At 38.2% G+C, this 10,411-nt stretch overlaps 1 protein-coding gene across 1 annotated transcript in view; it reads left to right on the forward strand.

Moving 5' to 3' along the window:
• LOC118327731 (copine-8-like) overlaps positions 1-10,411 on the forward strand; it is a 45,127-nt gene that overhangs the window by 4,462 nt on the left and 30,254 nt on the right. The gene's annotated exons all lie outside the window — the stretch shown is intronic.

The following is a 10,411-nucleotide window of genomic DNA, read 5'->3' on the forward strand; positions in this document are numbered from 1 at the left end:
AGGTGAAACTGGCACCTCTCCATATTGTGGTCTGTGGGATTTGAACCTGCAACCCTCTGGTTCCCAAGCCAAGTCCCTATACACTGACCTACTGCCGCCCCAGATTTATGTCCAACTTGCTGCAAACTCGCTCTGATGTGGTGTACACATGAACAACAATAACCACATGAGATTGAGGCAGCCACAGTTTTTAGAGCTGCTGAGCAGGTGACAAAAAGAAAGCATGTTTCCTCAACATTTAGATAATTCTACCAGCTCTTATGAAATACTTCCAGTTAATACACAGTTAGGAACCTTCCTAAACAAAAAACACTATTTGAACACAGCTTATGATTACTGTACAGCTGTGTCCAAAGCTGTCAGACTGTGTACTTTGCTATAAAAATAGAGCAGTAATGACAGAAAGGTATTCTGCTGTGTAAATACACTAATCTGATTTGATCACTTGTCAATGAGAATATGGAGGCCCTGTCGTAAAGACCAAAAACTCAGGTTTGGCTGCGGTGTAAGAATGGTGTGTCTGTGTGTGTAAACAGCTCTGTCAGATGATGTGTCAGTGTGTATGTGGCTCAGACAGGCAGTCAGATAGTGTGGAAGGAAGCAGAGTTTTTTCTTGTATCTTATATAAGTGGCAGCCTGCCTGACTGCCACCCAAAAGCCACTCCTCCAGATCCTATTAGACAAGCTGAGCGTGGCAGCCACCCTGCAGTCTGCAATGATTACCGCTGGCACTGGATTGTTTAAATGAGACAGTAGGAAATAAATGACATCCCCTCTTGTGCAAGCAAGAGCCTATTAACCCCAGTACCCCCCAGCCATCCATCCCTGACTTGTGGAATGCCACAAATATGAAAATACTGCTCCCTAATTCCTGTAATTGACTTAAAGGGATGTTTTAGTGAATTTGTGTTTATACGCTTATACGATTATATTCAGTCCAGTTTGGGATGGGCAGTAAGATTGATATGATGATACAGATACTTTTTGCTTCAATTTTAACAATACCGATACTGATCATTTCTAAAATGGGTATGTGCTTTTCAAAGAAGTGCATTACAACTGTAGGGTCGATCTGCCCATCCTAATGGCAGTAGTCTTTAACAGGAGTATTTCCAGACTTTTTTGACTAGGGTGGCATGACAGGATGGGCACCCAGTATGCAGAAATACACTAGGCGAACATACAAAATTTATATCACATTATTTCATTCAGAGGTCAAGGCATCCCTTTGAAAATGGCCATACCAGTTTTTTCCTTCCCCAAAATTTAGGCTAACTTCGATACCAATGGATGAGGTAGGTCATTAACATTTTCATTTATCATTCTTGTAGGCCAACTAATATGTGCGTCATACATTATGTCCTGACCTGGAACCTTTTCCTCTATATTTTGCTGAACCTCAATAATGGTGGCTACTAGTTTTGCATCTCTCTAGCTAGACTAGCTATGGATTCCAAATCCAAAAAAAAGAAAAGTCTCAGAGGAAAATAGAGAATTTAATGTTGGACAGATTTGTTTGCTTCCACCAACAACGCTGCTAGCTTATTGGTATGCTTGATCTGTGTCAGGAAATGAGGCTCAAATATGTTTTAAGACTTTTTCTTTCAATAGTAAGCTTGTTGACCCCTGAGATAGAGCAAAGTGATGTATAGAAGTGTCATGGACAGAAAAAAAATGCAAATGCAAATCCTACTTTAACTGAGAGACAGGGGTATGACATCCAGCATAGGTCCCCAGCTGCAATCAAACCGGGGACAAAGTGATCACACTGTATGCAGCTTAATCCCTAGGCCCCCCATAACAGCCATTTTTAACCCATTAATGTCTACAGTGGAATTTTATGATTACCTACCATTGAAATATTTCAAATCAGTGTGAGGCTACAGTGCTTTAAAAAAAAAAACATTATTAGGTGTTTATTGGGTTAAGGTTAAGAATTTCAGATCTTCATGATTTTTGATACACATATTCTGGACTGTTTCAGTATAGATGAATTAATATGATAATATTTTGCTCTTTCTTGGTCCAATATTGCCATTGTGCAGACCCAATATACATTTTGTAATTTATTCCTATGGGATAAAATGACTAATGCCTGGATACAGTATAATACAGAAATGGCTGAATCTCAGAAACTAAACTGAGTTATATCAAATGCATGCTGTTCTACGAAAACTCAAGCTTTTGATAGCTTTTCATTATGAAGGTGTTTAGGTTGCACTGACCAAATTGGAAGTTGATCCGATCACTTCTCTCAGAGGAGTTTGTTAAAGTACAAAGCGTGTAAATCACCAGGAGTTACCACTAAATTCAAAATGGCCGACCTCGAGACATTTTAGCACGCCCATGTGTGATGCCCATTGAATATGTAAAGCGGTAAAATACAGCGGTTGCTGCTTGGGCCCTAAATATGTGCTTTGATCCTGTTAAATCTGATGTTTAACATATCAAATGAATGTTACATTTCTTTTTGTGATAGAATTAACTAACAATTAAGGTATGATAATGTGTGTAACGACATGTCTCAACAGTTTCCACAGCAAATTTTGTATTTCCACCTCCAACAGAAATAAATCTGTGATGTTTTCCTTCATATACTCAATATAGTTGTTTTTAACCATTAAGCAAAAATCACTGGTTCTAGTGCCTCATTTGTGAATATATTCTGGTTTCTTAGTCTTCTAAATGGTAAACTGAATGTCTTTGGCTTTTGCAGGTCAGACAAGAGAAGACACTGTCATCAAGTCTGGGAACTTGTGATGGGCATTTTTCACATTTTACATACTCAACAATTTATTGATTAATTAACAGTCATTGTAGAGTAGTAGATTGGTGTAGATTAATCAGTAGACCAACCAATAATTAAAATAATAATCTCCCATACTGCTTTGCAATTTATTGATTAATTAACAGTCATTATAGAGTAGTAGATTGGTGTAGATTAATCAGTAGACTAACCAATAATTAAAATAATAATCTCCCATACTGCTTTGGGGAACAGGAACAGGAAATATAACGTTGCCATGGATTGAGCAAGTTAGCTGTGGGCTACAACTTGACCCATGCTTTTTTTTATCCTTTTATTAAGTTTTTTTTCTTAACATTTTAGCAAATTAGCACCATCAAAACTATGCTGAATTAGCAATTAGTAGTTCCTGTTTCCTGGGTACCCATGGATGTACAGACAACTAGCACTGGATTACTTTTACACTGAAGTGTAGGTGCTATGATAAAGCACAGCGGTACCATTTGTTTGGCAGAAGAAAAAATATTATATAAAATCTAACTTAAAGGAACTAAGCTAGAAGAAAAAGTGTGTTTGTGTCTGTGTGTGTGCGCATGGGGATTGCGTGCCGAAAAGGTATGTGTCCTCTGACCAGATGTTTCAAGTCTTTTGAGTATTGAAACACATGGGTTGGGTGAGAGACAAAGAGCACTGGAGGAGGCGGGGGAGTTGAATGAGTTCATGTTTAAAGGTTTTCTTTGAACCTACAGAGGAAAACTTAAAAACCTGATCATTCTCAGGCCAATTCTGTAATCATAATTGGCTCTGAAAGTGTAAGTTAGACTGAATCTAAAAATGTGTGTGTGATGTCTGTTCAGATTTGACTCAGAGAGAGTATAATGTTTGACACAAACTGCAGCAATCAGGCAATAAGGGTTTTAAAGTAGCTTAATCACCTCTATGAGCTGAATGTCACAGCCTCTGCTGCAGCTCCAACTGCTGACCGTGTTCATAAGTGGGCCAAATCAGTGGGCAAACTACAATAACTGACTTCAACGTGACCTTAGTGTGAACAGTCATATTCATATAACTTTTATGTCAGTAGATCGACATTCATCACAACTCTGCTCTGATATATATAAAACTATTAAAAATAATTAATAAAAAGGAGAAAAGTTAATTATTATTAGTTTACTTCAAACAATTTTACACATTTTTAACAATGTAATTGAATTTAGTGTTAGAAGTTTTTGGTGTTCTCCATTGTGGAGGCAATTGAGAGCCACACTGTGGCTGCGATAGCTGCCCAGTGTAGCCACCTGCCACACTCTGATGCTAAAAAGTAACATCGGCGGTGCTTTCAGAGTGAAATGCCATGTAGGTCAGTGAGCACAGGGAGCCAGGACTTCTCAGTGGGAGAATGTCAATCACAGCAGGGGAGGGCTCTGATTGGATACCCAACTTCCCCCACATCATGTCCCGAAGGTCTCCAGCATAAGGCCACATCACAAGCAAAAACCCTTTGTCACCCAAAGTGTCTCGCAGAAGTTTAGCGTCAAAGACAAAGACGGTGTAAAAGTGCAGCGTCGAACTAAAACTCTTCATAGTTTTCCTGTGAGAAACAGCAGCTCTAGTCTTATGAATATCTGACTATTTCTGCAGAAAAGCAGCATGTTCTGTCTAGTGGTTCATTGCCCCTTGTTTTTCATAGACGTGGGAGTTGTCACTTTATTGCCATGGAGCAACTGCTAACAAGCAACCCCTAATAAATCCCTCGTGTTCAGCCAAAGAGAAGAAATGCAAAATCACTGAAAAATTTGCCTCACCATTCTGTGGACCTATTTATTCAATTTCAGTTCATTTTTAGTGCATGGTGCTCTTTAACACCAATTGCTTGTAATCCTAGAGATTTAATTATTAAATATATCCCATGGTGTCATTCTACATTTCTTGATCATCAATGCTAATAATCAGTATTATTTAAAATTTCACTCTGTATGACCGCTCACCAGCCAGCTTCAGCACGCTGTGTAACACATACGTATGCAGACCTTGCAACATGCGAACGGGATGACGTGATGAAGCATTAAAACAGAAAAGGGACTTGGCAGCAAATCCCTCAGGAAATGTCTTCAGTTCCCTGTAGGTATACTGTATTTAAACACACAGGCAGACACGCTCACAGCTTTAAGGCTATTTATAACAGCAATATGGCACCAATAAACAGCATGATGTTTACATGGAGTAAAACAAATTGGTAACTGAAAGATATAAATACATTAATATTCATGTATAAAATCAGCTGTAAATGAAGACAAGTGATATGCAAATATTGTAATTCAACAAGATAATCTTTTTGATAATCAGACACAACTTGACCTTGTTGCAAAGACTGCAGAATCAGTAGGGCCGGTAGAGCCGGAACCCTACCTACTTTTGAAAAAATTCAATAAAGCAATAAATTCTGCTATAAAAAAAATTTACTGGCTAATTGTCTTATATAATATAAATCAAACTTTATATAAGATAATTGACATACAGAGAATATTATAACTAAGTAATAAAAATGATAATAGAAACAAAATTAGACATCAACAACAACTTATATGACAACAAAAATAACAATATGCAAAACAAAATATGAACATGAATATAAAGTGTGTTTGTGTGTGAATTAAGAATTTAAAACAGCAGTTTAAAGGCCTTTTAGACATCTTTTGAAACATTTTTATAGAAGAAGTTTTTGCCAGATGGGAAAGGTATTCCATAATTTGGGTACCCGCTAAATTTAACAGTAAATTGACCTCTGTGCGTAAAAAATCTTGGGGGATGAAGAACTAAAGATTGTCGTGTTGGATAAGAGTGAACTGAGAAATTAAATTTAAATAAAGTCTTAAAGTGGCTCTGGAAGGTTTTCCATGATCTGAATATACCTTTAATAAATAAAATACATGAAATAATAAATACATGTATTTGAAGAGATATTGATGTCATGAACGAGTAAGTATCTGAGTTTCTGAAAAAGAGGTACAGATGGACAATGTGACTCAGAATCTGGGTTGCCATCCCGAACAAAACGTTTCTGAAGAACCAAAATTCCTGTGGAGTGAGTAAGGAAGGTGCTTGCCCCAAAACTACGTATATTACAATATGAAAGATATGGATAAATTAACTGTAATAAAAGTCGTAAGAAGACAGTTTGTGGTAATAAGATTAGTAATCCCATAATTATACTGATAGATTTATTATTTTTTTGAAATAACCGCAGTGTATTTGTGCTTTCCAATTCAAACTCCTCATCAAAACAAAGATTGCCCCCCCAAGGAATCTTGTTGTTGAGACTTGAGGTAACTCAACAGACTGAATTATAACTTTAATTTTTTTTTTTATTTACACAAAAATCCTTAGAGTAATGATTTTTTGCCAGCAAATATTATATAGTTAGATTTTTTTTTATATTACAGAAATAACTTATTTAAGGTGCACTATGCGATCTTGCATGGTTTCAGTGCGATTTAATTTTTTTCTCAAACCCAAATCGTAGCCCTCTCTCCTTGAATTCCGCGTAGCTCTGCCTGAATTACTGTGCAACCAAAATAACAACCAAACCAGTTGCAAGCCAATCAACCAACAAGAATGGTTGGGAGAGGGAGGGAGTTGGGGGTTTTATGCGCGGTGAAAAACATAATTGGGGCAAGAGACCAGAAGTTTTGATTGAGTAGCGTACTTGCTTCCACAAACTTGCAGCTCGACAGTGTAATGAGAACGAACAGAAATGATGACAACTCGTTAAGCCATTTTCAATGTAATAGTTTGTTAAGTTCCAGCTTTTGAACTTCAAATCTAATACGCTTGCCACGAAACGCTTTTCTGTAACATGCTTGGCCGTAGTTAAGCGACCGGTAAAAGTTGAGGAGCCGTTCGTTAGAGCGCATTAAGTTGAAAAGTCAAAAGACGACAACATTATTTTAATTTATTCGTTAAATCACACAAAAACAATTTTATGTTCCGAGATATACGAATTAAAAATTGTTACAGAGATAACAAAGTTGCCATAAAAATAAAACAAATCCATTGGCCGTCTCTCGCTTCCGTATCTTTTGCATAAGCTCATACAAGAATTTTCAAATGATATCCAGCTGTAACTAATGACCTGTCATATTCTGTGTATACATTTGCTTAAAGTACTTAGAATATGAACCATCCAACTTGAACGAGTTGGAGTTAAGCTTCAGCCATGTCTTAGCGACTATTAGCGTTAGCACATACATCCACTTTTGATTTCCACTGTGCCGTTCATCGCCGCGCGACAGTTACGGATAAATGGTGGGGGAGCGAGCTTGCCATCCCATGCCATCAAAAGCAAACAGACTCACTGTGGTTGCATCCAGGCCACAGAGAATGACAGAGATCCTCAGTGAAGTTTCTCACATGTCAAAATCTTCAATGTGACTTCAGTGCCGTCTTGTATAACTGTTGTTATACTAATGCCATAAATTTAGTGATTGATACCAAACATTTGAAAGTGTTTTTTCTTAATAAATCAGACACTGATGTTGCTGAGCTGTAATGTACCTCTTTATATAGGCTTTTTCTAGAGCACTTTATTCATCCATTTTCTTCATACAACATTTCAGTAGAAAAAAAAAGAAACGAAAAGAAACCCCAAAAATATCAAAACATAAGACAAAATGCTAGACAATTCTAGAAGCATAGAGTCCATATGACACTGATGACTTATAGCAGTATATTGTTCCTGATAGATATGTGATATTAAGGGGAGGAAATAAATTGCCTTTTTTCTGTACCAAAAATGTTTTGCACTGATCACGGGATACTTGGATGGATATGGGTACATTATTGAAAAAATGTGAGAGTTAACCAAACACAAAAATGATTGTGGGAAATTGTGTTCATTAAAGGCTGCTGAAAACAGAAATATTAAAAAAGCAACAATATCAAGCTTAGGCTTTACCGCCCATAGACAAATGACCACCATCAGGTAGGAGGTTTTACTACTTCTGAACATAACCTGAAAGCTCCAGTTTGACTTCAACTCTCCATTAGATCTATTTCTTCACAGAAGGTGAAAACTATTGAGCCAAAAATAGTAAAACTCTGTAGGATAAACATATTTATTTACTTCCACTTCTGCGTGTAGCACTACAATCACACTCCATTAACAGGGGAAGGGTACTGCACTCAGGCCCAGGCATGAACATGAACATGTATGTCGACACGAACAGACCGGCATAAACATGTGAGGATGCACACTGCGCCGCTCCCCACCGTCGCTCCTCCTCTCCCTGACAGCTACAAGCCCTCCAGAGAGGAGCGTTCCAATCTGTCAGTTACTCCTCGGCTCTTTTATTGAGCACTGTGTTCGCTATCACAGTCAGTTTTCACTAATGTGTCAAGTTGTTAAAGGGGAAATTGGGTCGTAATCCTGGCAATGATTTGATGTCTGCGTGTTATGATGTTCTCTGTGTTTCTGTGCGTGTGATTCATTTCCCTTGCCGTAGCTACAAAATGAGGAAACATGAAATCCTCTTATGTGTCAACTTTAATATTATTGACCAGGGGATGGGAGTTTGCATCTTGCGCCTTTACAGTTTTTCTTTCTGTTGGCACCGGCTGAGCTGACTGGAGAAATTCCAATGACACAAATGCAATTGTATCCACACTACGCTAATAACACACAGGACTGACTGTGGAGTGTTTTATTGCTCTGTTGTTGCAGGCTGGTGGAAGGGCTGCATGGCTTTCAATTGGAGCTTCTTTTAAGTCCCAAAGCTGTTGGCTGCCACCTTTTTAAATGACGTTTTTTTCTACATTGTCCTGTTTGTGAACCCTCAAAGTCAAATTTATTTTACATAATGAACAGTTTGCGGGCTTCTCTTTTGGATTGTTGTAGCGTAAAATGCTGATTTCACTGCGACTTTGAAAAAATTGGGATGCCCAGTGATGAAAATTGCTATCGTTTGCAATGACTACTCTTATCATAGGAACAGAGGCTCAAACCATGAATAGCTTATATGAGCCTTTAATAGTCTGAGTTAGACAAATTAAGTAAATATCTTTCATAGGTTACTGTCTTTTTAGCACAAAATAACTCTTTGTTTTTCCGCAGTAGCGGGAGAGGAACAAAGAATTTGGTGGGTTTACGTCCATTTTGTGATTCATGTGTGATTCACAGAATGTTAGGGGGACGTTTTTATGTGTTGTTTCAGGTGTCCTGTGACATCAGGTCACTCCAGAGATCTTGCTAATGCCAGTATCTGATGAGTTAACCTGCTATCCTCATCTCCATCCCCTCGTAGCAGAGAGAGTTGTATATGTCTCTCATCCTCTGTGCAAGTTAATTTCTTTTCAGACGGGGAGCGACTGTCCACCTGTGTTCCCACTCGGATCTGCTTGGTGTCACTGCGCTCATCATGTGAATAGCATTGGTGCCAGGCACTCTACGCGTGGTACCCATGGAAACGGCTTCTGTGTACTACTGACACTTGGTGGCAATCCTTTTTTAAGGAAAACCACAGACTGTTTTTGTTGAAAGCGTAAATTAGCTAAATTAGCATATTCATAACTTAATAGCCTAGCTTACATTAAAAGTTACCTGATGCATCCAGTCTGTGTCTATGCTCAGCCATGTGAATGCCCTCCTGTTAGTATCCTGAGGTGTTCGGCTAATGTGTGTTTAATGAAGTGTTTAAAGAACAGTTGTCTACTTCAGGAATCCCACAAACAGCAAGGATCAGTATCTCATCCATTGTAGTCATGTAGAAAAAAAGTTCAAGAAATCTCAACTCAGATAGTACACACCCAGTGGTGTAGTGCAGGGTATACACAGGTATACCTACTTACCTTTCAATTGACATTGGATATACTCCATTGACAGTATATATAATAGGCAGAGCTTCTGGTCTGTAAAGTGAAGCTAACACAGGAGTATCTTAAACCTGCATTCTATGTAAAAGCCAGCAAGGGGATGCTCCATTGGCTGCAATACAAAAAAAAACCTATTCAATGCACTGTAGAAATGAGCCGACTTCTGACTTGATTTATGAGCTCAGTAAACAGTTTCCTAATGGGTTTATGGTCTCAGTCTCGTAGTTTTTCAGTTCTTCTTCGCAATCAGCACGCATGATGTTCCATCTTAGTAAATGATGGTCCCATTTAGAGGAAAATAGAACATAAAGCAGGGTATGATTTAGGGCATGACTACCTTGTGATTGACAGCCCAACACAAACTCAGATCAAACTCTCAAACTAGGCAGTACTGATCAAAAATTTATCCAGATTTTGTTACTGTGTTGTTTATTTATCTCCTAAAACCGTTACAGAAACATATTTTAGTGTACTGTTTATCTGGAATATGAGATTGTGTGTGACCAGATGAGCTGCCATTGTTTCCTGCTACAGAAAACTGTGCAGCCAATGAGAGCAGCTCAACTCACAGTACGTCACCTCTGCTGGCTCCAACACACTGTCATGGGGACCATCATAACGCCATAAAACGGTACTCCACAATCCAATGGGTAACGTCAAAAAAGGCTTACATTTGGTATAGCCACTTCTAAATCCCCTCTAATATCCAGTGTTTTATACATTACTGAACGGGTGGCTTTAAAAAAATTGGGGGCATAAATTAGTATACCACACGCTTCTCCTGGCACCACTGTCAGC

This window comes from Morone saxatilis, unplaced genomic scaffold, assembly GCF_004916995.1.
Source record: "Morone saxatilis isolate NCDOM2014 unplaced genomic scaffold, NCSU_SB_2.0 Contig18, whole genome shotgun sequence".
NCBI classification, from domain to species: Eukaryota; Metazoa; Chordata; class Actinopteri; family Moronidae; genus Morone; species Morone saxatilis.